Source organism: Periplaneta americana, chromosome 3, assembly GCF_040183065.1.
Source record: "Periplaneta americana isolate PAMFEO1 chromosome 3, P.americana_PAMFEO1_priV1, whole genome shotgun sequence".
Classification (NCBI taxonomy): Eukaryota; Metazoa; Arthropoda; class Insecta; order Blattodea; family Blattidae; genus Periplaneta; species Periplaneta americana.
Window position 1 is genome coordinate 60,994,825 of NC_091119.1, and position 27,574 is coordinate 61,022,398.

Sequence of the window (27,574 nt, forward strand, 5' to 3'; positions counted from 1 at the left end):
TATTTAAGTTAAGTGAGAATTGTTGAGACCAAGATGAAACGGATTCGAGATCTTTATTGAGACTATTAATACAGTCACTTAGTCTATCAGGACTGGCGGAAATGTATAATTGAACTTCATCTGCATAAATATGATATCTGCAATATTTAAATGACTTGGCGATATCGTTAATATTGAGACAGAAAAGCAATGGACCAATACCGAACCCTGGGGAAATCCTGACTCTACTGTCTGCCAGGAGGAGAACCGATTATTAAAGACAACACGCTGCTGGCGGCCAGTGAGGTAGGAGTGCATCCAGGTGATAACGCTGTCAGAAAAATTTAACACTCGAAGTTTAGTTAATAGTAGATCCATGTCAACGGAGTCAAATGCTTTGCTATAATCCAATAAAATTAATATTGTTGCTAGTCGTTTATCCATAGCCTCCCGTATATCTTCAGTTAAATTCAATAAGGCAGTGAAAGTGCTATGCCCGCTTCTGAATCCAGATTGGAAGGGGTCGATAATATTAAATTCAATCAGATATTTGCTTAATTGCATATGGATAATACGTTCAAGAGCCTTTGATAGAACGGGAAGAATGCAGATTGGCCGATAATCTTTAGGAGATGTAGGTGTGTTTACTTTAGGTATTGGACGCACTAAAGCCGTTTTCCAAAGATTTGGGTAGGTAGAAGTAATGATGGAAGAATTAAAAATATGTGTTATCACAGGAAGCACGATATCGATTAATTTATTAATAAAAACAATGTTTATGTTGTCAGAGCCTTGCGCTGTAGATGTAGTGTTTTTAAGAGCCTGCCTAACTTCTATGTGTGTAATATTAGAGAAGAAAAACTTTTCGCGAGCAGGAAGAGGAATGGCTAAGAGAGTATTCATGTTGTTAAGTTTTTGTTGTTTATCAGGTTGTGAGGTGGGTGGTGAGGTAAAGTACTGATTAAGTTTATCAAGTGATATGTTTGAGATTTCAGTTTCTGTAGTTTTACTTCCTGTTCCCATGTCACGTAAATGCTTTCGAAGATACCGTGGGGTAATGGAGGGGTCGACAAGACTGAGAGCATGACGGCGTTTGGCATTTCTAAAGTTTTGCGTTGTTCTGTTCCTAATTTTTTTATCGTGTCTATACTTCCTGTAGGCAGCGTCACGTGACGCCATGAGGTTACGTATGTTATCAGTCATCCATGGAGCAGGACGATGAGTGGCACGTCTTTTCCTTAATGGTGTATGTTTATCAAACAATTGTATCACCATGTTATTAAAAGCTGTCAATTTTTCATCAACAGTGACTAAGTTAAATATTGTATGCCATGGCAATTCCATAGCGTCGGAAATTAATTGATCGTTAATTCGTTGCTTTATAAAAATTAAATAGTTAAGCCTATTGAAATCAACTCACAGCATAGCAACTTATTTCATTAATAATAATAATAATAATAATAATAATAATAATAATAATAATAATAATAATAATAATAATAATATAGTGATAATATCAATCATAATAAAGTATCATCAATAAATAATAAACATTTTGTATGGAAAGTAGCCTACTTAAACTACTTACTACAGGTCTCATTGAGGATTTCGGTCACTAGCCGCTACTGATCCGCAGGATGAGAAGATTCACTCTGTATAGTTGTGCTTTTTCAGGAAAACTGGCCACAATGTACTGCTTTTAGAAAAGGAAGGGTTTTTGAAAGTATAGGCTAATATTGAAATATCATTTGGGAAGAGAAAGTTTTCTGGAAAGAGATGCTTGTGAAGCACTTCAGAGAGCATAGCCTACGTTTCAGAACAGGTTGAACTCCTGAATATGTACTCACTTGGCATTTATTTCCTGAAAATGAATAAACTTCAAAATTTGTTCGGCTGAGATCTGAATATATGCGACCGTGACTCGATTTTGGTCAGGTATTGAGAGATTTGTGGTATTAAAGCTGACATATTGCACGTTTTAATTTCGTTTTGGCTTTTCCTCATACTGTGTTGCCATCATTAATGTCTTCTCTCCGAATGAACATCTCGTTTTTGACTGTTTTCTTTAGTTGATAAATTAATTACGCTGTCACATTACGTATATTTCAGCAGGATTATTCTCGCGAGTCAAGCCTGAATTGTCCGAATAGGAATTCAACGCGGATGCCGTTCGTTCTGTCTGTTGTGAACTTTACGGTCTCGTTAGATGCAGTATTTTGACGAAGTAAAAAGGTTTCGACTGTTTAGCTGAAATATGTTACAACTTATACTGGGACATCACTTTATTTTTACTTGCATTTTTATTGTACCTGGGTTTTTAAATGTACTTGACTCTCACACCTTTCACTAATGTCCTTGCTAATGTCAGCCACACAAACTTATGGCCGCTGTTACATTCGAAGTCTGCTAGCAGGGTAAAGAATGTAGTGTGTTTCAGAAATATGGTTGCGTTTTCTATAGAAGAAAGAGTCTATATTATTGAAGCTCATTTCCAGGGGCAGGTATTTATGGAGATTAATTTTATCATTTGTGTTTTTTAATATTGGTGTCGGCGGAGATTGATTTGTACTCTTGGCGGATATTAATGGAAATTTTGAAAAATACAATTATTAGGAAATTGGAGTATTAAATCAGTATGAATATTACTTTCCAAATATTTAACATTAAAGGTTCGTTGGATTCTGGTAAAGGTGCGGTATGGCCAATAGACAATATTTGTTCATTAAAACGGGGGGGGGGGAAACTGCAGCCCTCAAATTAACACTTTCAAATTATTAGTGAAATGTTGAATTCTTCCTCTTTTGAGTTCACCAATGTAATCAGAATACCTGGAATACCATGTAATGTATAACAAATTCAAATGAAAAAAAATGTCCGAAAAAAGAACTCAGAATGTGAAATTCGCTATAAAACGACGCAATAATAATAATTCGCGAATGTGTTCATATTTCGCTGTTAGAACTCTATTTCGCGATTTGTTATGATTGTTTTATCCGCATATTATTAATCAGAATCACTTGATTCGTAAAGATCAGTAAAATCTATTGTATGTCTATTATGTCGTGATTATTGCGATCTCTATAAATACCCGGCCCTGCTTATTTCGCACAGGTACGGTGTGTAGCATGACTGAATAACTTTACCTGTGTGTGGACTGAGCAGAAATGAAGATTAGAGTTACCGAAAGTACGGTAATATACTGAATAAAGTAGCTATTATATAATGAATACAACCGCCTGAAGAGTTGAGTTTGTGAAAAAAAAACTAGATCTACTCTACTGTATTTTGATAAAATACCGCAAAAATAATAAACAAACTGAAAATCGTGATGTCGTATTTCCCTGTAACATAAATGGATACACTATTTTTCTCTCCTCCTATAGCTAGTAAAATTATTTGTTTACATATTGCACTAGTAACACCAAACTCCTGTAATGGAAGGGGGTAACAGTGTTTCCGAGTATAGCCAGGTTACTGTTAAAAATGTTGGTAAAAATAATGTGATGTCCCTGTATAAGCATCCCTATTATCAAAAAATGTGTTCAGCATGGAATCTGTCTGTCCGAAACGACGATTTCTCCTGTCGGTTCGACTTTGGTCACACCTACGAGTGAATTTCTTGGGAAATACATTATTTTAATAGAATATACTGTATCTAAGTAACTTATACTTTTATTTCAAACTAAACACAATGGCGTTCAACTTCAAGAGTGGTCGCACTTTTCTCTCTGTTATTTTTTAATGTGAAGAATAATTTTACAAATGTTTCCGTCGTTGAGTATCAACGGAAAATGTTTGACTGAGAGAAATTAAATCTTACATATCGTCGGTTTCTTGGTAAAAGTGACCAAGTCCAAAATGCAAAATTGTAGGGAAAGGGCCATTTAAAGGATTAATGATCCATCCAAAGATAACTGTCCTTTTTTAGATGTTAGTAATAAGTTATTTTGAAGGTAAATGTGCTATATTATTAGTTTTTAATATCAAATTATGTCTTAAATTTTCATAATGCTTGGAAGCCTTGGAATGTGACTTGGTCACTTTTACCAAGAAACCGACGATATAATCATTTCTACTTTTCGTATTCACTTCATTATTTGAAGTACAGCGGTGAACAGGTGTGAAATGCATGGAGTGCCCCTTCATCTTTAAGGGAAATTCCTCATAGTCATAGATCAGACGTCCAGAATTCTAGCTCCTCAGAGCGACAGCCTTCTTACCCCCTTCTAACCCATCCCACCTTTTCTTCCAGTGTGGTCATGGCGTTCCAGTTGCACTCGCCTATATCAACATTCATCCTAGAGGCGGCAGGTACACAAACGCGTACTGCAGTTTGAAAAGAACTGAAACATGGCAAAATCTAAACGCGTGAAGAAATATTCCTTGCAAAGGAAATGGGAATATGATTATTTTGTTGTAGAAGAAGAGAAAGAATTGTTTGAATAATTTCGAGGGAAAAATTGTTCCGGAGCCGGGTATCGAACCCGGAACCTTTGGTTTAACGTACCAACGCTCTACCACTGAGCTACTCGGGAACTCTAACCGACACCGATCCAATTTTTCCCTCTATACCCACAGACCTCAAAGTGGGCTGATAACCGTCAAGCAGCCAACTTCGTGTGCACACTAACTCCGTGTGACTTAAATTGTGGTTTTCTGTTAACGAACAGTGACGTGTATTATGCAAATCAAGATTTCAGGTATAACTCCCTGTAAAGTTGATTTGAATAATTTCGAGGCAAAAAATTGTTCCGGAGCCGGGTATCGAACCCAGGACCTTTGGTTTAACGTACCAACGCTCTACCACTGAGCTACTCGGGAACTCTAACCGACACCGATCCAATTTTTCCCTCTATATCCACAGACCTCAAAGTGGGATGACAGCCGTCAAGCAGCCAACTTCAGGTGCACACTAACTCCGTGTGACTTAAATTGTGGTTTTCTGTTAACGAACAGTGACGTGTATTATGCAAATCAAGATTTCAGGTATAACTCCCTGTAAAGTTGATTTGAATAATTTCGAGGCAAAAATTGTTCCGGAGCCGGTATCGAACCCGGGACCTTTAGTTTAACGTACCAACGCTCTACCACTGAGCTACTCGGGAACTCTAACCGACACCGATCCAATTTTTCCCTCTATATCCACAGACCTCAAAGTGGGCTGACAACCGTCAAGCAGCCAACTTCGAGTGCACACTAACTCCGTGTGACTTAAATTGTGGTTTTCTGTTAACGAACAGTGACGTGTATTATGCAAATCAAGATTTCAGGTATAACTCCCTGTAAAGTTGATTTGAATAATTTCGAGGGAAAAATTGTTCCGGAGCCGTGTATCGAACCCGGGACCTTTGGTTTAACGTACCAACGCTCTACCACTGAGCTACTCGGGAACTCTAACCGACACCGATCCAATTTTTCCCTCTATATCCACAGACCTCAAAGTGGGCTGACAACCGTCAAGCAGCCAATTTCGAGTGCACACTAACTCCGTGTGACTTAAATTGTGGTTTTCTGTTAACGAACAGTGACGTGTATTATGCAAATCAAGATTTCAGGTATAACTCCCTGTAAAGTTGATTTGAATAATTTCGAGGGAAAAATTGTTTCGGAGCAGGGTATCGAACCCGGGACCTTTGGTTTAACGTACCAACGCTCTACCACTGAGCTACTCGGGAACTCTAACAGACACCGGTCCAATTTTTCCCTCTATATCCACAGACCTCAAAGTGGGCTGACAACCGTCAAGCAGCCATCTTCGAGTGCACACTAACTCCGTGTGACTTAAATTGTGGTTTTCTGTTAACGAACAGTGACGTGTATTATGCAAATCAAGTTTTCAGGTATAACTCCCTGTAAAGTTGATTGGATCAGTGTCGGTTAGAGTTCCCGAGTAGCTCAGTGGTAGAGCGTTGGTACGTTAAACCAAAGGTCCCGGGTTCGATACCCGGCTCCGGAACAATTTTTCCCTCGAAATTATTCAATCAACTTTACAGGGAGGTATACCTGAAATCTTGATTTGCATAATACACGTCACTGTTCGTTAACAGAAAACCACAATTTAAGTCACACGGAGTTAGTGTGCACTCGAAGTTGGCTGCTTGACGGTTGTCAGCCCACTTTGAGGTCTGTGGATATAGAGGGAAAAATTGGATCGGTGTCGGTTAGAGTTCCCGAGTAGCTCAGTGGTAGAGCGTTGGTACGTTAAACCAAAGGTCCCGGGTTCGATACACGGCTCCGGAACAATTTTTCCCTCGAAATTATTCAAATCAACTTTACAGGGAGTTATACCTGAAATCTTGATTTGCATAATACACGTCACTGTTCGTTAACAGAAAACCACAATTTAAGTCACACGGAGTTAGTGTGCACTCGAAGTTGGCTGCTTGACGGCTGTCAGCCCACTTTGAGGTCTGTGGATATAGAGGGAAAAATTGGATCGGTGTCGATTAGAGTTCCCGAGTAGCTCAGTGGTAGAGCGTTGGTACGTCAAACTAAAGCTCCCGGGTTCGATACCCGGCTCCGGAACAATTTTTCCCTCGAAATTATTCAAATCAACTTTACAGGGATTTATACCTGAAATCTTGATTTGCATAATACACGTCACTGTTCGTTAACAGAAAACCACAATTTAAGTCACACGGAGTTAGTGTGCACTCGAAGTTGGCTGCTTGACGGTTGTCAGCCCACTTTGAGGTCTGTGGATATACCCATAGAGGGAAAAATTGGATCGGTGTCGGTTAGAGTTCCCGAGTAGCTCAGTGGTAGAGCGTTGGTACGTTAAACCAAAGGTCCCGGGTTCGATACCCGGCTCCGGAACAATTTTTCCCTCGAAATTATTCAAATCAACTTTACAGGGATTTATACCTGAAATCTTGATTTGCATAATACACGTCACTGTTCGTTAACAGAAAACCACATTTTAAGTCACATGGAGTTAGTGTGCATTCGAAATTGGCTGCTTGACGGTTGTCAGCCCACTTTGAGGTCTGTGTTTATAGAGCGAAAAATTGGATCGGTTTCGGTTAGAGTTCCCAAGTAGCTCAGTGGTAGAGCGTTGGTACTTTAAACCAAAGGTCCCGGTTTCGATACCCGGCTCCGGAACAATTTTTCCCTCGAAATTATTCGAATCAATTTTACAGGGAGTTATACCTGAAATCTTGATTTGCAAAGAATTGTTTGTTTACTGTGTCCCATCTAATTTATTTCTACTGGTCATTTCAATATTAAGCGACATTTAAACAAAGTCCATATTAAGAATTATGGAATAGACTAACTTTCGACTAAGTTCATTATTGCGAACTGTATATTATTGTTTACTTCCTTATGGCCTGTAAGGAATCCAGAGATTCACTGCCGCCCTCACATAAGCCACCATCGTTCCCTATCCTGAGCAGAGTAATTCAGTCATTACCATCATATCCTACCTTGTCGATCTGGTTGGCAAGTTGGTATAGCGCTGGCCTTCTATGCCCAAGGTTGCGGGTTCGATCCCGGGCCAGGTCGATGGAATGTAAGTGTGCTTAAATGCGACAGGCTCATGTCAGTAGGTTTACTGGCATGTAAAAGAACTCCTGCGGGACAAAATTCCGGCACATCCGGCGACGCTGATATAACCTCTGCAGTTGCGAGCGTCGTTAAATAAAACATAACATTTAACATTTATCTCACCTTCCTTAAATCCATATTTATATTATCCTCCCATCTACATCTCAGCCTCCCCAAAGATCTTTTTTCCTCCGGCCTCCCAACTAACACTCTATATGCCTTTCTGGATTCGCCCATACGTGCTACATGTCCTGACCATCTCAAACGTCTGGATTTAATGTTCCTGACTATTATGTCAGATGAAGACTACAATGCGTGCAGTTCTACGTTGTGTAACTTCCTTCATTCTCCTGTAACTTCATCCCTCTTAGCCCCAAACATTTTCCTAAAGACTTTATTCTCAAACATCCTTAACCTCTGTTCCTTTCTCAAATTGAGAGTCCAAGTTTCACAACAATACAGAACAACCGGTAATATAACTATTTTACAAATTCTAACTTTCAGCTTTTTTGAAAGTAGACTGGATGACAGAAGCTTCTCAGCCGAATAATAACAGTCATTTCCCATATTTATTCTGCGTTTAATTTCTTCCCGAGTATCGTTTATATTTGTTACTGTTGCTCCAAGATATTTCAAATTTTCCACCTCTTCAAAGGATAAATTTCCAATTTTCATATTTCCGTTTCGTACAATATTCTAGTCACGAGACATCATCATATACATTATCTTTTCGGTATTTACTTCCAAACCTATCTCTAGTATATTGATTATTTATTTATATACTCTTAAATTAAGGACGTCACTCGTTGTGTTCATTTTGTATTGAAATGAATAGTGACATATATATTAACTTTCAAGGTTCATTACTTAAATGCTACAAAGTTATAATTCCGTAGGTGATAATAAGAGGGAAGTTTTAGAAATCTAAAGCAGGCTAGGTGCAAAGAAATCTCAAAGAAACTACTGACAGGAAACCTAGCATAATCGTAAAAATCTTAAAACGATATAACGCATTATAAATACAGTGACTTTATTACAATCCTTTTTTAAAGTTTCAGTGCCGCCACTGAGAGACCTTCCCACTTGCAAAGAATGTCAACAACTCTACGTAGAAGTCAGTCATCCCCAATAGAAGTGGAGTGAGGCTGACGTCGTATTTCCCCTACTTACGGGTTCTGCAGGCCTTTCATAGATGAATACGGAAATTGTACCAGAAATCAGTTATGTAATTATCCGTTAAATATTTAATAGTACATTATGCAACGAGCCTATAATGAAGGTAATTAAGAAGTGAGTATGGATATTTATGAAACGAGCGCAAGCGAGTTTCATAATTTTCATACGAGCTTCTTAATTACCATTATAGGCGAGTTTCATAGGACTTTTTATGCTCGACCATATTTCTAACTTGATATTAATTTTTGAGCAATGTCCCGTATGTTGTGAGATGTGCGCAGACGCGAAAGTATTGATTTTTTCCGAGGAACAGATGTCCACATTGACCTTGCTAGGCCATAAGAACCTACAGAGATAACATTGAAATTAAATTAGACATTGAAAAACGAGATGACAAATTGAATTTATTTGAATATTTTTTACAATTAACGCTAATTATTATAGTAACAGAACATAACCTTCTGCGACAGTATTGGATTTCCAGCCTCCGTGACTTTTCGCTAATTCTCTTTCGATTGCATATCCGAGAATAATCGATACTTGCGGTTTTATAACGGTAGAAAGCTGACCTGTCATTGGCTGAACAGTTGTAACCTGAGTCGTCATTGGCTGAAAGACCTGACCTTTAATGAGTAGGTGTACTTTAATGACATGCATTAAAGGTCTGCTACCAGGTGTATAATTACTACATTTCGGCATGGTCGAGCATAAATGTACTTACTTATCTGCTCTACATTAGTCTCCAAACTTCTTTAAAGTGATAAAATACGAACATGTCACTTGGGTTGTATAGCATCCGGTCCCCCAGCTTCAAGCTATAACTCTCTCTGTGGGCTACAATTAATGCTTATTTTGAAAATAATTGTTATTATTTTAATGCTATAACTATAATATTTGAGGTGATCAGCATATTCTGGATCAATTTTTCGAGTACTACTTATATTTCCCTACCAATTAAACTGTACACTCTACTTCAGCCACGATCAATATTATCGGAAGTTACAAAATGCACTTATTAATATAAATAATACGAGAATAGTATTGATATATATATATATATATATATATATAAAATATATATATATATATACATAAGTAGTATTCAGATTTAGTTAAGTAAATAAGTTTTATTTGAATTTCCAGGCTAGAGGCTCCGCCAAATATCAGCAAGACCAAATAGGCCTATTAACTGTAGTGTTGAAATACGGTGAATTGGGATATTCTCGAGGTACTTTCATCTTCCCACAAATAATTGGTGTATCATTTACTTAATATTTCATCAACTTTAAATGAAATATTCAAATATTCAATTTGAAAATAATTAAGTAATACAAATACAAATTTTCCTTTAGCTTTTATCCATATAATTAAATATTCGTAAAGTTGTAACTATTACTGCCACGTAATGAAGAAAAATACTGACGCACCAACTGATCATATATAAAAGGTTTAATGAAGTTTAGAAGTAGATAGAACAGTAACGATATTTATGAAATCGAATTTGCTTTAATTACAACCTAAAACCAATTATGACTTTAAAACAGTTGCTGTTCGAAGCACGCTTGTCCATAAGCCAAACAAACTTACATTAGTGTGTATCTATTTAACATCGAGTACAAACTAAACGAGACTTACATATAATATTGCATAGTTATTGTAACTTAACAAAATCATTCATGAATCTCAACAGGACACCGTCGTCGGCCGTTCTTGAAATATCCAACTGGTATTCTAATTCCTGCCCGATGTTTTCTAATATTGGTTGCGTCATCGCTGTTCACTGCATTACTTGTAACTTCCTTCGGTGCCCCTGAATCTAGAAATCCTTTACATAGTCCCACAGGAAAAGGTGTTTGTCCTTCAAGTCCAATCCAACGCACTGGGAGAAGATTGCGACATCAGTACTTCACTATGGCGGCATATCGTTTTGTAGGCAATGCTGCGTTGCAGACTCTTGACCTGATGTACGAGTACAAGGTGAAAGTGCAATACACACACATAATTATGTTCAATCTCTTATCTTACAGTCGATAAAATAATAAAATTGGCCATAATAAAGTCTTGTAGTTAACATATATTCCGCACATATTTCGAAACATCCGTTCCAGTCATTACAGATCCCATTACATTGTTTGTATAGCAAAATAAGCATTGATCACTAACAAGTCACAACATAAAACACATCCAAGTACAATACATACAAGGCTTATGCCTATATCTTCAGATGGGCAAGGATTATAATGCTGATTTCCTCTACGATATAATATTAAGTGGATGCGTGACATATAACGTATTTAACATATTAGACTAAATAATTAAATATTTGCATCGGCTTATGGACAATGTACTTTAATAGAATGTGATAATATTTTAATTTTCCTTGATAAAATGTTAAATATCAGTAATTCAGTTCAATTATTAAGAGTGGCATATCTGAACTTCGAATAACTATAAGAGAAAAAAGTCTCAATGAAAATCAATACGCCTGTTCCTATCAAGGAGAGAGTATAGCGAGAAGCTGCATTAAGTCCATAGCAGCTTACGTGTGAAATGAGCTGTCATGGAACGGGTTTCATCAGCTGCCGCTGATTCTTTGTGGCCGGTTAATACAGCCCAAATGACTAAAACTTGTGGAACAAATGAAATAAAAAAAAATAATTTCAAAATGAATTTCTCTGTAAAGAAAGTATTAAACCCAGAAACTTTGGACTTCAGAAGAAGTGTATTGAATAGACCCTGGAGTTTCGGACTTTACAAAAGTCAAAGTCGCTTCCAGATCTCATACACATGCCACGAGGATTCGTTACCCTGGCTTAAAGCTGGATTCTCAACGTCGTTACCCAGGTCAACACGCTAGTTAATCGTCATGAAGACTGGCTACCCCGTTCTGAAACAGTTACTCAGAGTTATCACACAGATTTGCATGTAGAAATTTATTCACACTGCAGATGAGTAAACACCCAGTAGCAGTGGCAAAACATTACTACATAATATATTATTACAATTAATAAATCGAAATAATTATAATAACAATAATAATAACTCTATTCTATTGTCTAAATTAGATGATATAGGACTATCGGTAATCTACGTAAACTGGGTTGAAAATTATTTACATGATACACAATCAAGTGTACGAATTTCGAATAGTCTCTCTGATACATTTAATATTATTTTTGGTGTGCTCCAGGGCTCAACTTTAGGACCTCTTCTATTTTTAATTTTCTTTGACGACATTTGAAAAAGAATAAGTTCTGACTATCTGTTATTCGCTGACGATCTTAAAATTTTTCGAAAAATTAAAAGTACTGCTGACTGTCAATTTCTTCAGGATGACATTAATTCAATTACCAATTGATAACGGGATGATAATTAATGAATCCAAAACTTACGTAATATCACTTTCAAGGAAAACCTCTACACTAAAATGTAACTAACATCTAAATAATGGATTAATTAACATAAAAGATTGTATTAGAGACCTCGGTGTATTAATTGACAATAATTAAATTTTTACAACCACAATGATTATATTTACCTATAAACATGCAATAAGAATATTAGGAATAATTCGGTCCATTACTTATTCCTTTTCAACACCAGACTCTCTTTTAATACTATACTATACATTAGTGAGATCGAAACTCGACTATGCATCTGTAGTTTGGAACTCTATTACAAGTACTGATTCGGCAAAACTGGAAAATATTCAAAGAAAATTTATATCATTATGTTCCTACAGATTTCAGTCTAATAACTCCGGGTATAACTGTGATAAAAAAAATGTGAGCAATCTTGTATTCGAGAGCATTTATTTTACTTTATTTTTTCTTTATGTGCAAAAAATTATGTCTGAATCTCACGCACCGTCCCTTGATTCCACTCAATTTTGCGATAATTAAGAACTGTATGGTCGCATTTTCCACCACACCACACCACACCACACCACACCACACCACACCACACCACACCACACCACACCACACCACACCACACCACACCACACCACACCACACCACACCACACCACACCACACCACACCACACCACACCACACCACACCACACCACACCACACCACACCACACCACACCACACCACACCACACCACACCACACCACACCACACCACACCACACCACACCACACCACACCACACCACACCACACCACACCACACCACACCACACCACACCACACCACACCACACCACACCACACCACACCACACCACACCACACCACACCACACCACACCACACCACACCACACCACACCACACCACACCACACCACACCACACCACACCACACCACACCACACCACACCACACCACACCACACCACACCACACCACACCACACCACACCACACCACACCACACCACACCACACCACACCACACCACACCACACCACACCACACCACACCACACCACACCACACCACACCACACCACACCACACCACACCACACCACACCACACCACACCACACCACACCACACCACACCACACCACACCACACCACACCACACCACACCACACCACACCACACCACACCACACCACACCACACCACACCACACCACACCACACCACACCACACCACACCACACCACACCACACCACACCACACCACACCACACCACACCACACCACACCACACCACACCACACCACACCACACCACACCACACCACACCACACCACACCACACCACACCACACCACACCACACCACACCACACCACACCACACCACACCACACCACACCACACCACACCACACCACACCACACCACACCACACCACACCACACCACACCACACCACACCACACCACACCACACCACACCACACCACACCACACCACACCACACCACACCACACCACACCACACCACACCACACCACACCACACCACACCACACCACACCACACCACACCACACCACACCACACCACACCACACCACACCACACCACACCACACCACACCACACCACACCACACCACACCACACCACACCACACCACACCACACCACACCACACCACACCACACCACACCACACCACACCACACCACACCACACCACACCACACCACACCACACCACACCACACCACACCACACCACACCACACCACACCACACCACACCACACCACACCACACCACACCACACCACACCACACCACACCACACCACACCACACCACACCACACCACACCACACCACACCACACCACACCACACCACACCACACCACACCACACCACACCACACCACACCACACCACACCACACCACACCACACCACACCACACCACACCACACCACACCACACCACACCACACCACACCACACCACACCACACCACACCACACCACACCACACCACACCACACCACACCACACCACACCACACCACACCACACCACACCACACCACACCACACCACACCACACCACACCACACCACACCACACCACACCACACCACACCACACCACACCACACCACACCACACCACACCACACCACACCACACCACACCACACCACACCACACCACACCACACCACACCACACCACACCACACCACACCACACCACACCACACCACACCACACCACACCACACCACACCACACCACACCACACCACACCACACCACACCACACCACACCACACCACACCACACCACACCACACCACACCACACCACACCACACCACACCACACCACACCACACCACACCACACCACACCACACCACACCACACCACACCACACCACACCACACCACACCACACCACACCACACCACACCACACCACACCACACCACACCACACCACACCACACCACACCACACCACACCACACCACACCACACCACACCACACCACACCACACCACACCACACCACACCACACCACACCACACCACACCACACCACACCACACCACACCACACCACACCACACCACACCACACCACACCACACCACACCACACCACACCACACCACACCACACCACACCACACCACACCACACCACACCACACCACACCACACCACACCACACCACACCACACCACACCACACCACACCACACCACACCACACCACACCACACCACACCACACCACACCACACCACACCACACCACACCACACCACACCACACCACACCACACCACACCACACCACACCACACCACACCACACCACACCACACCACACCACACCACACCACACCACACCACACCACACCACACCACACCACACCACACCACACCACACCACACCACACCACACCACACCACACCACACCACACCACACCACACCACACCACACCACACCACACCACACCACACCACACCACACCACACCACACCACACCACACCACACCACACCACACCACACCACACCACACCACACCACACCACACCACACCACACCACACCACACCACACCACACCACACCACACCACACCACACCACACCACACCACACCACACCACACCACACCACACCACACCACACCACACCACACCACACCACACCACACCACACCACACCACACCACACCACACCACACCACACCACACCACACCACACCACACCACACCACACCACACCACACCACACCACACCACACCACACCACACCACACCACACCACACCACACCACACCACACCACACCACACCACACCACACCACACCACACCACACCACACCACACCACACCACACCACACCACACCACACCACACCACACCACACCACACCACACCACACCACACCACACCACACCACACCACACCACACCACACCACACCACACCACACCACACCACACCACACCACACCACACCACACCACACCACACCACACCACACCACACCACACCACACCACACCACACCACACCACACCACACCACACCACACCACACCACACCACACCACACCACACCACACCACACCACACCACACCACACCACACCACACCACACCACACCACACCACACCACACCACACCACACCACACCACACCACACCACACCACACCACACCACACCACACCACACCACACCACACCACACCACACCACACCACACCACACCACACCACACCACACCACACCACACCACACCACACCACACCACACCACACCACACCACACCACACCACACCACACCACACCACACCACACCACACCACACCACACCACACCACACCACACCACACCACACCACACCACACCACACCACACCACACCACACCACACCACACCACACCACACCACACCACACCACACCACACCACACCACACCACACCACACCACACCACACCACACCACACCACACCACACCACACCACACCACACCACACCACACCACACCACACCACACCACACCACACCACACCACACCACACCACACCACACCACACCACACCACACCACACCACACCACACCACACCACACCACACCACACCACACCACACCACACCACACCACACCACACCACACCACACCACACCACACCACACCACACCACACCACACCACACCACACCACACCACACCACACCACACCACACCACACCACACCACACCACACCACACCACACCACACCACACCACACCACACCACACCACACCACACCACACCACACCACACCACACCACACCACACCACACCACACCACACCACACCACACCACACCACACCACACCACACCACACCACACCACACCACACCACACCACACCACACCACACCACACCACACCACACCACACCACACCACACCACACCACACCACACCACACCACACCACACCACACCACACCACACCACACCACACCACACCACACCACACCACACCACACCACACCACACCACACCACACCACACCACACCACACCACACCACACCACACCACACCACACCACACCACACCACACCACACCACACCACACCACACCACACCACACCACACCACACCACACCACACCACACCACACCACACCACACCACACCACACCACACCACACCACACCACACCACACCACACCACACCACACCACACCACACCACACCACACCACACCACACCACACCACACCACACCACACCACACCACACCACACCACACCACACCACACCACACCACACCACACCACACCACACCACACCACACCACACCACACCACACCACACCACACCACACCACACCACACCACACCACACCACACCACACCACACCACACCACACCACACCACACCACACCACACCACACCACACCACACCACACCACACCACACCACACCACACCACACCACACCACACCACACCACACCACACCACACCACACCACACCACACCACACCACACCACACCACACCACACCACACCACACCACACCACACCACACCACACCACACCACACCACACCACACCACACCACACCACACCACACCACACCACACCACACCACACCACACCACACCACACCACACCACACCACACCACACCACACCACACCACACCACACCACACCACACCACACCACACCACACCACACCACACCACACCACACCACACCACACCACACCACACCACACCACACCACACCACACCACACCACACCACACCACACCACACCACACCACACCACACCACACCACACCACACCACACCACACCACACCACACCACACCACACCACACCACACCACACCACACCACACCACACCACACCACACCACACCACACCACACCACACCACACCACACCACACCACACCACACCACACCACACCACACCACACCACACCACACCACACCACACCACACCACACCACACCACACCACACCACACCACACCACACCACACCACACCACACCACACCACACCACACCACACCACACCACACCACACCACACCACACCACACCACACCACACCACACCACACCACACCACACCACACCACACCACACCACACCACACCACACCACACCACACCACACCACACCACACCACACCACACCACACCACACCACACCACACCACACCACACCACACCACACCACACCACACCACACCACACCACACCACACCACACCACACCACACCACACCACACCACACCACACCACACCACACCACACCACACCACACCACACCACACCACACCACACCACACCACACCACACCACACCACACCACACCACACCACACCACACCACACCACACCACACCACACCACACCACACCACACCACACCACACCACACCACACCACACCACACCACACCACACCACACCACACCACACCACACCACACCACACCACACCACACCACACCACACCACACCACACCACACCACACCACACCACACCACACCACACCACACCACACCACACCACACCACACCACACCACACCACACCACACCACACCACACCACACCACACCACACCACACCACACCACACCACACCACACCACACCACACCACACCACACCACACCACACCACACCACACCACACCACACCACACCACACCACACCACACCACACCACACCACACCACACCACACCACACCACACCACACCACACCACACCACACCACACCACACCACACCACACCACACCACACCACACCACACCACACCACACCACACCACACCACACCACACCACACCACACCACACCACACCACACCACACCACACCACACCACACCACACCACACCACACCACACCACACCACACCACACCACACCACACCACACCACACCACACCACACCACACCACACCACACCACACCACACCACACCACACCACACCACACCACACCACACCACACCACACCACACCACACCACACCACACCACACCACACCACACCACACCACACCACACCACACCACACCACACCACACCACACCACACCACACCACACCACACCACACCACACCACACCACACCACACCACACCACACCACACCACACCACACCACACCACACCACACCACACCACACCACACCACACCACACCACACCACACCACACCACACCACACCACACCACACCACACCACACCACACCACACCACACCACACCACACCACACCACACCACACCACACCACACCACACCACACCACACCACACCACACCACACCACACCACACCACACCACACCACACCACACCACACCACACCACACCACACCACACCACACCACACCACACCACACCACACCACACCACACCACACCACACCACACCACACCACACCACACCACACCACACCACACCACACCACACCACACCACACCACACCACACCACACCACACCACACCACACCACACCACACCACACCACACCACACCACACCACACCACACCACACCACACCACACCACACCACACCACACCACACCACACCACACCACACCACACCACACCACACCACACCACACCACACCACACCACACCACACCACACCACACCACACCACACCACACCACACCACACCACACCACACCACACCACACCACACCACACCACACCACACCACACCACACCACACCACACCACACCACACCACACCACACCACACCACACCACACCACACCACACCACACCACACCACACCACACCACACCACACCACACCACACCACACCACACCACACCACACCACACCACACCACACCACACCACACCACACCACACCACACCACACCACACCACACCACACCACACCACACCACACCACACCACACCACACCACACCACACCACACCACACCACACCACACCACACCACACCACACCACACCACACCACACCACACCACACCACACCACACCACACCACACCACACCACACCACACCACACCACACCACACCACACCACACCACACCACACCACACCACACCACACCACACCACACCACACCACACCACACCACACCACACCACACCACACCACACCACACCACACCACACCACACCACACCACACCACACCACACCACACCACACCACACCACACCACACCACACCACACCACACCACACCACACCACACCACACCACACCACACCACACCACACCACACCACACCACACCACACCACACCACACCACACCACACCACACCACACCACACCACACCACACCACACCACACCACACCACACCACACCACACCACACCACACCACACCACACCACACCACACCACACCACACCACACCACACCACACCACACCACACCACACCACACCACACCACACCACACCACACCACACCACACCACACCACACCACACCACACCACACCACACCACACCACACCACACCACACCACACCACACCACACCACACCACACCACACCACACCACACCACACCACACCACACCACACCACACCACACCACACCACACCACACCACACCACACCACACCACACCACACCACACCACACCACACCACACCACACCACACCACACCACACCACACCACACCACACCACACCACACCACACCACACCACACCACACCACACCACACCACACCACACCACACCACACCACACCACACCACACCACACCACACCACACCACACCACACCACACCACACCACACCACACCACACCACACCACACCACACCACACCACACCACACCACACCACACCACACCACACCACACCACACCACACCACACCACACCACACCACACCACACCACACCACACCACACCACACCACACCACACCACACCACACCACACCACACCACACCACACCACACCACACCACACCACACCACACCACACCACACCACACCACACCACACCACACCACACCAGGAAGTATCGGACAGTGCGTTTTTTTCACCTACCACCATTGGTAATACCTGAATGACATGGTTACGTTTCTCTATGTGACATTACAGAAACGTAACCATGTAAATCAGGTACTATCATCGTGTGGTAGATGAAAGAAACTCCCTGTCCGATATTACCCGATATCCGATACTACCAGACTCTCCCCTATAAAACTATTTTATTTCCTGTATTTATGTTGATAATTATTGGATATTAGTCAGAGATAAAAATGATTGAAGATATCTGATAAGTTGATTACTGAAATAGCAATGAAATATATAATAAACATTGAGTGGAACCAAGGGACGGAGCGTGAGAATGAGACATATTTTTAGCACATAAACAAAAGGCCGCCAAACAAAATGAAAGTTTTAATGGTTGGTAACATTTAGGCGTGCACATAATATAGTCTACTATTACTGTAACAGAATTACTTAGCTGTGAACAAGTGATGAGGGAAACATAGAAACAGTCCGACAGCAATCTATCTGGAAATGACTCTTATACATAAAATTTATACCTTCTTGCGCCTAAAAAGACGACGAAGCCCACGAAATATATATCTGGAACGGGGCCAGCAAGAATACTTCGTTCTTCTGTCCTCATTTTCTTGTTCCGCTGGTAGGTGCTCCAAAGATGTTGCTGGCGTTGGAGCTGGCATAGGTGCTGGTATGGGAGGCATGGGGGCTGTAATGGAGCTAGTAGGGGAGCTGGTATTTGAGATACTAGGGGGGCTGGAATGAGAATTGGCAGAAGTGATTGCAGAGGTGCTGGTATAGGTTCTGGCATGGAAGGTGGTAAAGGGAGATGTCACAGGGGCTAGCCTAGAAAGACGACGAAGCCCACGAAATATACATCTTGGACGGGGCCAGCAAGAACACTTCCTTCTTCTGTCCTCATGGGATCTCATATGGGAACTAGCAGAGATGATGGTAGACAAGCTGACAGTTGAGCTGGTATGGGAGCTTGAAAGGGAGATGGCAGAGGGGCTAGCAGAGAAGTTTGTATGGGAGCTGGTATTTGAGGTAGTAGGGGAGCTGGAAAGGGAATTGGAAGAAGAGCTTGCAGAGGTGCTGGTATAGGTTCTGGCATGGAAGGTGGTAAGGGGAGATGTCACAGGGGATAGCCTAAAAAGACGACGAAGCCCACGAAATATACATCTTGGACGGGGCCAGCAAGAACACTTCCTTCTTCTGCCCTCATGGGATCTCATATGGGAACTAGCAGAGATGATGGTAGACAAGCTGGCAGTTGAGCTGGTATGGGAGCTTGAAAGGGAGATGGCAGAGGGGCTAGCAGAGAAGCTGATATTTGAGGTAGTAGGGGAGCTGGAAAGGGAATTGGCAGAAGAGCTTGCAGAGGTGCTGGTATAGTTTCTGGCATGGAAGATGGTAAGGGGAGATGTCACAGGGGCTAGCCTAAAAAGACGACGAAGCCCACGAAATATATATCTTGGACGGGGCCACCAAGAACACTTCCTTCTTCTGTCCTCATGGGATCTCATATGGGAACTAGCAGAGATGATGGTAGACAAGCTGGCAGTTGAGCTGGTATGGGAGCTTGAAAGGGAGATGGCAGAGGGGCTAGCAGAGAAGTTTGTATGGGAGCTGATATTTGAGATAGTAGGGGAGCTGGAATGGGAATTGGCAGAAGTGCTTTCAGAGGTGCTAGTATAGGTTCTGGCATGGGAAGTGGTAAGGGGAGATGTCAGAGGGGCTACCCTGAGACCTTTGTTGGGAGGTATGTATACAATACCTGACCAATCTTCTGATAACAACTGGAACATTTCCGCCATAACTGCAAGAAGTAAAATGAACTTCATGTCATTGCATTCACAGGCATAATAATAGCGTGAGAATTCGTATGCAACTGCATATTTTTACTGTCCATTTTCAAGTCATATAAAATCATTTTTTACATGTTTTAAACGAATGTAATGACGAATATTCAGAATTAATTGTACATATTTTTGCATATTTCAGGTATTCTGTATATAATAGACTATTGAGCATGCAATGTAGCATATTTTCAGTATTTTGTGGAAAAAAGTCCCAAAATTATCATATTTTGTAAAAATAATATTCTGAATTTTTTCTCAGCAAGTAATATTTTTATTTTAACCGTACGTACTTGATGACGTAAAATTCCTTGCATATGCAGTGTGAGTGTGGAGAAACCAAAACAAATACACTATGCTTATGTTCCATTGTGCTACGGTAACAACAAGAATCATTCCCAAACACCTCTACCTACCTGAGTTAATCATCATCACCCATACAAGTATTACGCCATGTGAACTATTACGATCTCAAAATAAAGAGGAATATCTCCCCATCTCTTTTTGAGACGCCCCAGAGATCTCTTCCCTTGGAGTTGTAGTGAAGTATAGCTTTTGGGATTCTGTAGGATCTCATACGTCGCAAATGGCTCATCCAGTTCTGAGAGTTCTATATGAAATGGAGTACTGATTCCAGAACGAGTTCTTCCATTACTTTGTCGTTGTGTTTATGGTTCCATTTTGTATACCATGCTGTTCTTGTATGTATGTATGCATGTATGTATGTATGTATGTATTTTTTTTAATTTAGTACACATAAATGGCATGCTCCGTTACTCGTGGGTAACACTACATGCCTATCTAAACATTTAACTAAAAATCATTATAAAATACTTAGTCTAGCCTAACATGTCCTTTCGTTATCTAGACATGATTTAGTTTCTCAAAGTCTATTGAATTTACAAATTGTATGAAACTGTTTCTATAGTTATTTATTAATCTATTTTTCGAAACTGGCCAGTTTTCCCGTTTTAGAACACTATTCACTAGTTTCTCTCTTTCACTCACTATCACTTGGCATTCGTAGAAGATGTGGTCCACAGTCTGGTTCCCTCCATTGCAGGGGCACATTGGAGAATCTACTATCTTGAAGCGGTGGAGATACGATCTTGTTTTGCCGTGTCCTGTGACTATTGCAGTGAAGTTGGGTGTGGGCCTGATGTTTGTTTTTAATCTGTCATTGATGATTGGGAAGAACTGCTTGGTTTCTGCTCCTTTTGTTGTCTGGTTCCATTGGAGTTGCCACTTTTCTGTGCTCTCTACTTTTATGCGGTGTATTATTTCCTTTCTCGGTATCTTTGTGTATATAATTTGTAGATTGTCTTGTTTTGCTGCCTCCTTAGCGAGTTCGTCTGCCAGTTCATTTCCGTAGATCCCTATGTGAGCCTTCACCCATTTTATGTGAATCATCCATCTATTGTCTTCAAGCTGTATGTATGTATGTATGTATGTATGTATGTATGTATGTATGTATGTATGTATGTATGTATGTATCTGTATGTATGTATGTATGTATCTGTATGTATGTATGTACGTATATATGTATGTATGTATATGTATGTATGTATGTATGTATATGTATGTGTATGTGTGTGTGTATGTATGTATGTATGTATGTATGTATGTATATATTTGTATGTATGTGTATGTATGTATATGTATGTATGATGTATGTACGTATATGTATGTATGTATATGTAGTATGTATGTATGTATGTATGCACACTGCAAATGGGTAAGTACCCGGTGGCAGTGGTACCCGCATAAATCTCATTTCGTTAGCTGTCATTCTACTTTCATCCATCCGCCTTATGTCCATGCTTCAATACCATAACAGAGTACAAAATTTGTTAAAGGCGTATTCTAGTGCTTTTCTGTAGGAGGCAAGGTTTCATTACCCTGTTTATTTTTTTCATACTTTTGGAGTAGGCCTACTTTACAAGTTTGCTCAGTATTTATTCCCAAAATATAGTCAAGATAATTATGTAAAAACATTAACTCTTCCTAAAATTTTACCTTCTAGACATATTTTACTAGGAACAATGTATTCTCCCAGAAGGCCATTGCTTTGTCCTTTTTCTGTATTTATTTCCATTTCATTTTTTTTTTTGCAATTATATTTAAATGACGTACTGAGAATTGTAAATAATTTTCTGTAGATGCTATTAAAACTAGGTCATCTGCAAATATCAATGAACATATTTTAATTTCGTTTTTCTGCAACTGACCATGTCGCATTTGTTAATGTTGATAAAACCAGTGCAGTCAAATTTAGTACACACAATAGTGCTCGGGTTTCCTACAGTATTCGATTAAATGGAACTCATCTCAAAGAATCTATAAGCACAAAGTTTCTTGGTTTAGAATTGGATAATCACTTGAATTGGAAAACGCATAAAGAATGTAGTACTCGTAAATTGAGCTCTTCCTGTTATGCATTAAGATCCTTATCTACTATTGGTGATATAAACTTACTTAAAATGTCATACTTTGCATATTTTCACTCTGTAATGAAATATGGATTAATATTCTGGGGTAATTCGTCTGAAGCTAAACACGTTTTTGTTTTACAAAAGAAAGCTATAAGAATAATGGCCGGTGTGCATAAAAGGACCTCATGTAAAAATATTTTCCAAAGCTTAGAAATCTTGACTTTACCTTGTGAATACATTCTTTCCCTAATGATGCTGTATATTAAGAACCAAGATAAATTCAGTACTAATCAAGACATTCATCATTTTAATACAAGACATAAATCAGATCTTCATCTACCCTCTGTTAGTCTAAGCTGTTTTAAAAAAGGAGTTCGCTATTCATGTATAACAGTCTTCAACGCACTGCCTAATTATCTTAAAGATTTGAAGAACCACGAGAAAAGGTTCAGAAAAGAATTAACCAAATTTCTACATACTCATACCTTCTACACAATTGATGAATTGTTTATGCTTGTGAATTGAATTATTCTACTTAAATGACGTGTACAATTTTATATAGCTCAACTAAAATATGTTTTTATATTGACTTAATCTGTTTACTATGTATTGTATTTTTTTGTTTAGCATAACTGATGAATTGTATGTACTGTAAATTGAATAGTATACTGTATAGGTCAACTGATGAATTGTTTAAGCTTATAAATTGAATTAATCTATTTCATATGAATTGTATAGCTTAACGAAAATAAGTTTGTAAATTGAACTAATTTGATTGTATATGTTTGTATAGTTTGGCTGATGAATTGTATATGTTCTTAAAATGATTACTAGTCTGTGTAGCTCTACTGATGAATTGTATATAGACCTACTGTAAATTGAATGGTAATATGTATAGCTCAACTGATGAATTGTTTATGATTATAAATTGAATTAATTTACTTGATATTAATTGCACAAATTTGTATAGCTTAATGAAAGTATGCTACTTTGTATTGTATATATTTGTATAGTTTTGGCCGATGAATTGTATATGCTTTAAATTGAATAGTAATCTATATAGCTCTACTGATAAATTGTTTGTGTTTGTAATTTTAAGTAGTTTGCATGATATGTATTATCAATTTCTGTATATCACAACTGGTTGAATTGTTTATGCCTTAAATTTAATTAACTTGTTTTGTATTATACATATAGCTCAACTTATTAATGATCGTTTGCGTTTGTAAATTTATAATCTGATTGGCTATGTATTGTATATTTTTAGTAGAGCCATCGATGTAGCTCAGTCGGCAGACTCGCTGGGCTGCTGATCCGGAGCTGCGTTCGGGCTTTGGTTGGATCCCCCTTTGGTCTTTGGTTTCTTCCGAGGTTTTCCCCAGCCGTGGGACTGAAGCAGGATGGTCTATGGCGAGTCCTTGGCATCAACCCCTTTGATTTGATTACCCCCCTTTGATCTGATTACCTGGTTGGGTTTTTCCGAGGTTTCCCCCACCAAAAGGCAAATGCCGGGTAATATTTTGGCGAATCCTCGGACCTCATCTCATCTCACTACATCTCGCCAAAATGTAAAAAAAAAAAAAAAAAAAAATGTAAAAAATTGCACAAAATTGTAAAAATTGTAGATAATTACTAAATTGTAAAACTATAAAAATTTGTAAAAATTGTAATTGTAATATTGTAAAATGTTGACTTGTTCCACATCTTAAAGCTTCATTGCTCATGTAAGATCTATGGAATAAAATAAATGAATGAATGAATGAATGAATCTCCATTTCTGAAGAATTTTATTCACTTGCATTATAAACCGGAGGGAGAGACCGCAATCCTGTTTTACTTCTCTGTTAATTTCGTGTCATTCTGAGGTCCTATTATTAATTTTAACTGAAATTAAATGTTGTCCTCCCTGACTTAAAAATCCCATAACCTCTTTTTCTCTGTTTCACTTATTCTCAGTTGGCATTTTTTGTGAAGTTTATCTATACACACTTTAACATCTGTGGTCATATCACGTGTACAGGATCTTTGGGTATGTCACTAAGTCGTGGACTTTTGTTCTGTCTCTTTTTTTTTTTGCCTTATGGCTTATGTTCATGTAACTGATTTAGATTTTGTTTTAATGTTTATATATTGGTGATTAAGGAGGCCATTAATAATAGTATGTAAATTTCCAATCGTGCATGTGCCTTCGTGACTGAGGAAACAATGAGAAACCTCAATCAGATTGGTTGACCACGGGGTTTGAACCCGGGACCTTCCCAATACGAGTCTCAAACACTACCGTCCGAGCCAAGTCACTCGGTTTTCTTTATTGCTTATCCATTTCTTGTAATTGTATTGTTTGTTAGTTACAATTGTAACAATAAACCTTACACTACAGTAGACTACTAAGACATGCTGTGTTGTGCAGTGTTGTTCAGTTGTGCAATTACTAGTTCTTCAGAGAAAATTTTGTCACTCTTTTCATTCAGTATTCACGAAAAGTAAATCATGCGAAAATTTCGGGGCACTGTAGTGGAACGTGACGCTTTTTATATTGTAATAATGGTGAGGGTGTGCCTTGCTCCAAAACATGACGGACTTTCTTCCTGGAATTGGTAAATCCTCATAAACTCCCATCTTCTCCTCAATGAAATAATATGGCAATGACATCAAGAATTGGCAACTGAGCTAAGTATTTATCCCTTGCTCGTTCCTTCACTTAAGTGATGAAGAGTGTGAGAGAAGGCCGATTATCC

General features: G+C 43.4%; 1 long non-coding RNA gene across 1 annotated transcript; it reads left to right on the top strand.

Moving 5' to 3' along the window:
- Window positions 1-6,849: 6,849 nt before the first annotated feature.
- LOC138696076 (uncharacterized) lies at window positions 6,850-26,604 on the top strand. The gene is made up of 2 exons (XR_011331227.1): window positions 6,850-8,749; window positions 26,104-26,604. It is a non-coding gene; the product is annotated as an uncharacterized lncRNA (long non-coding RNA).
- Window positions 26,605-27,574: the final 970 nt, after the last annotated feature.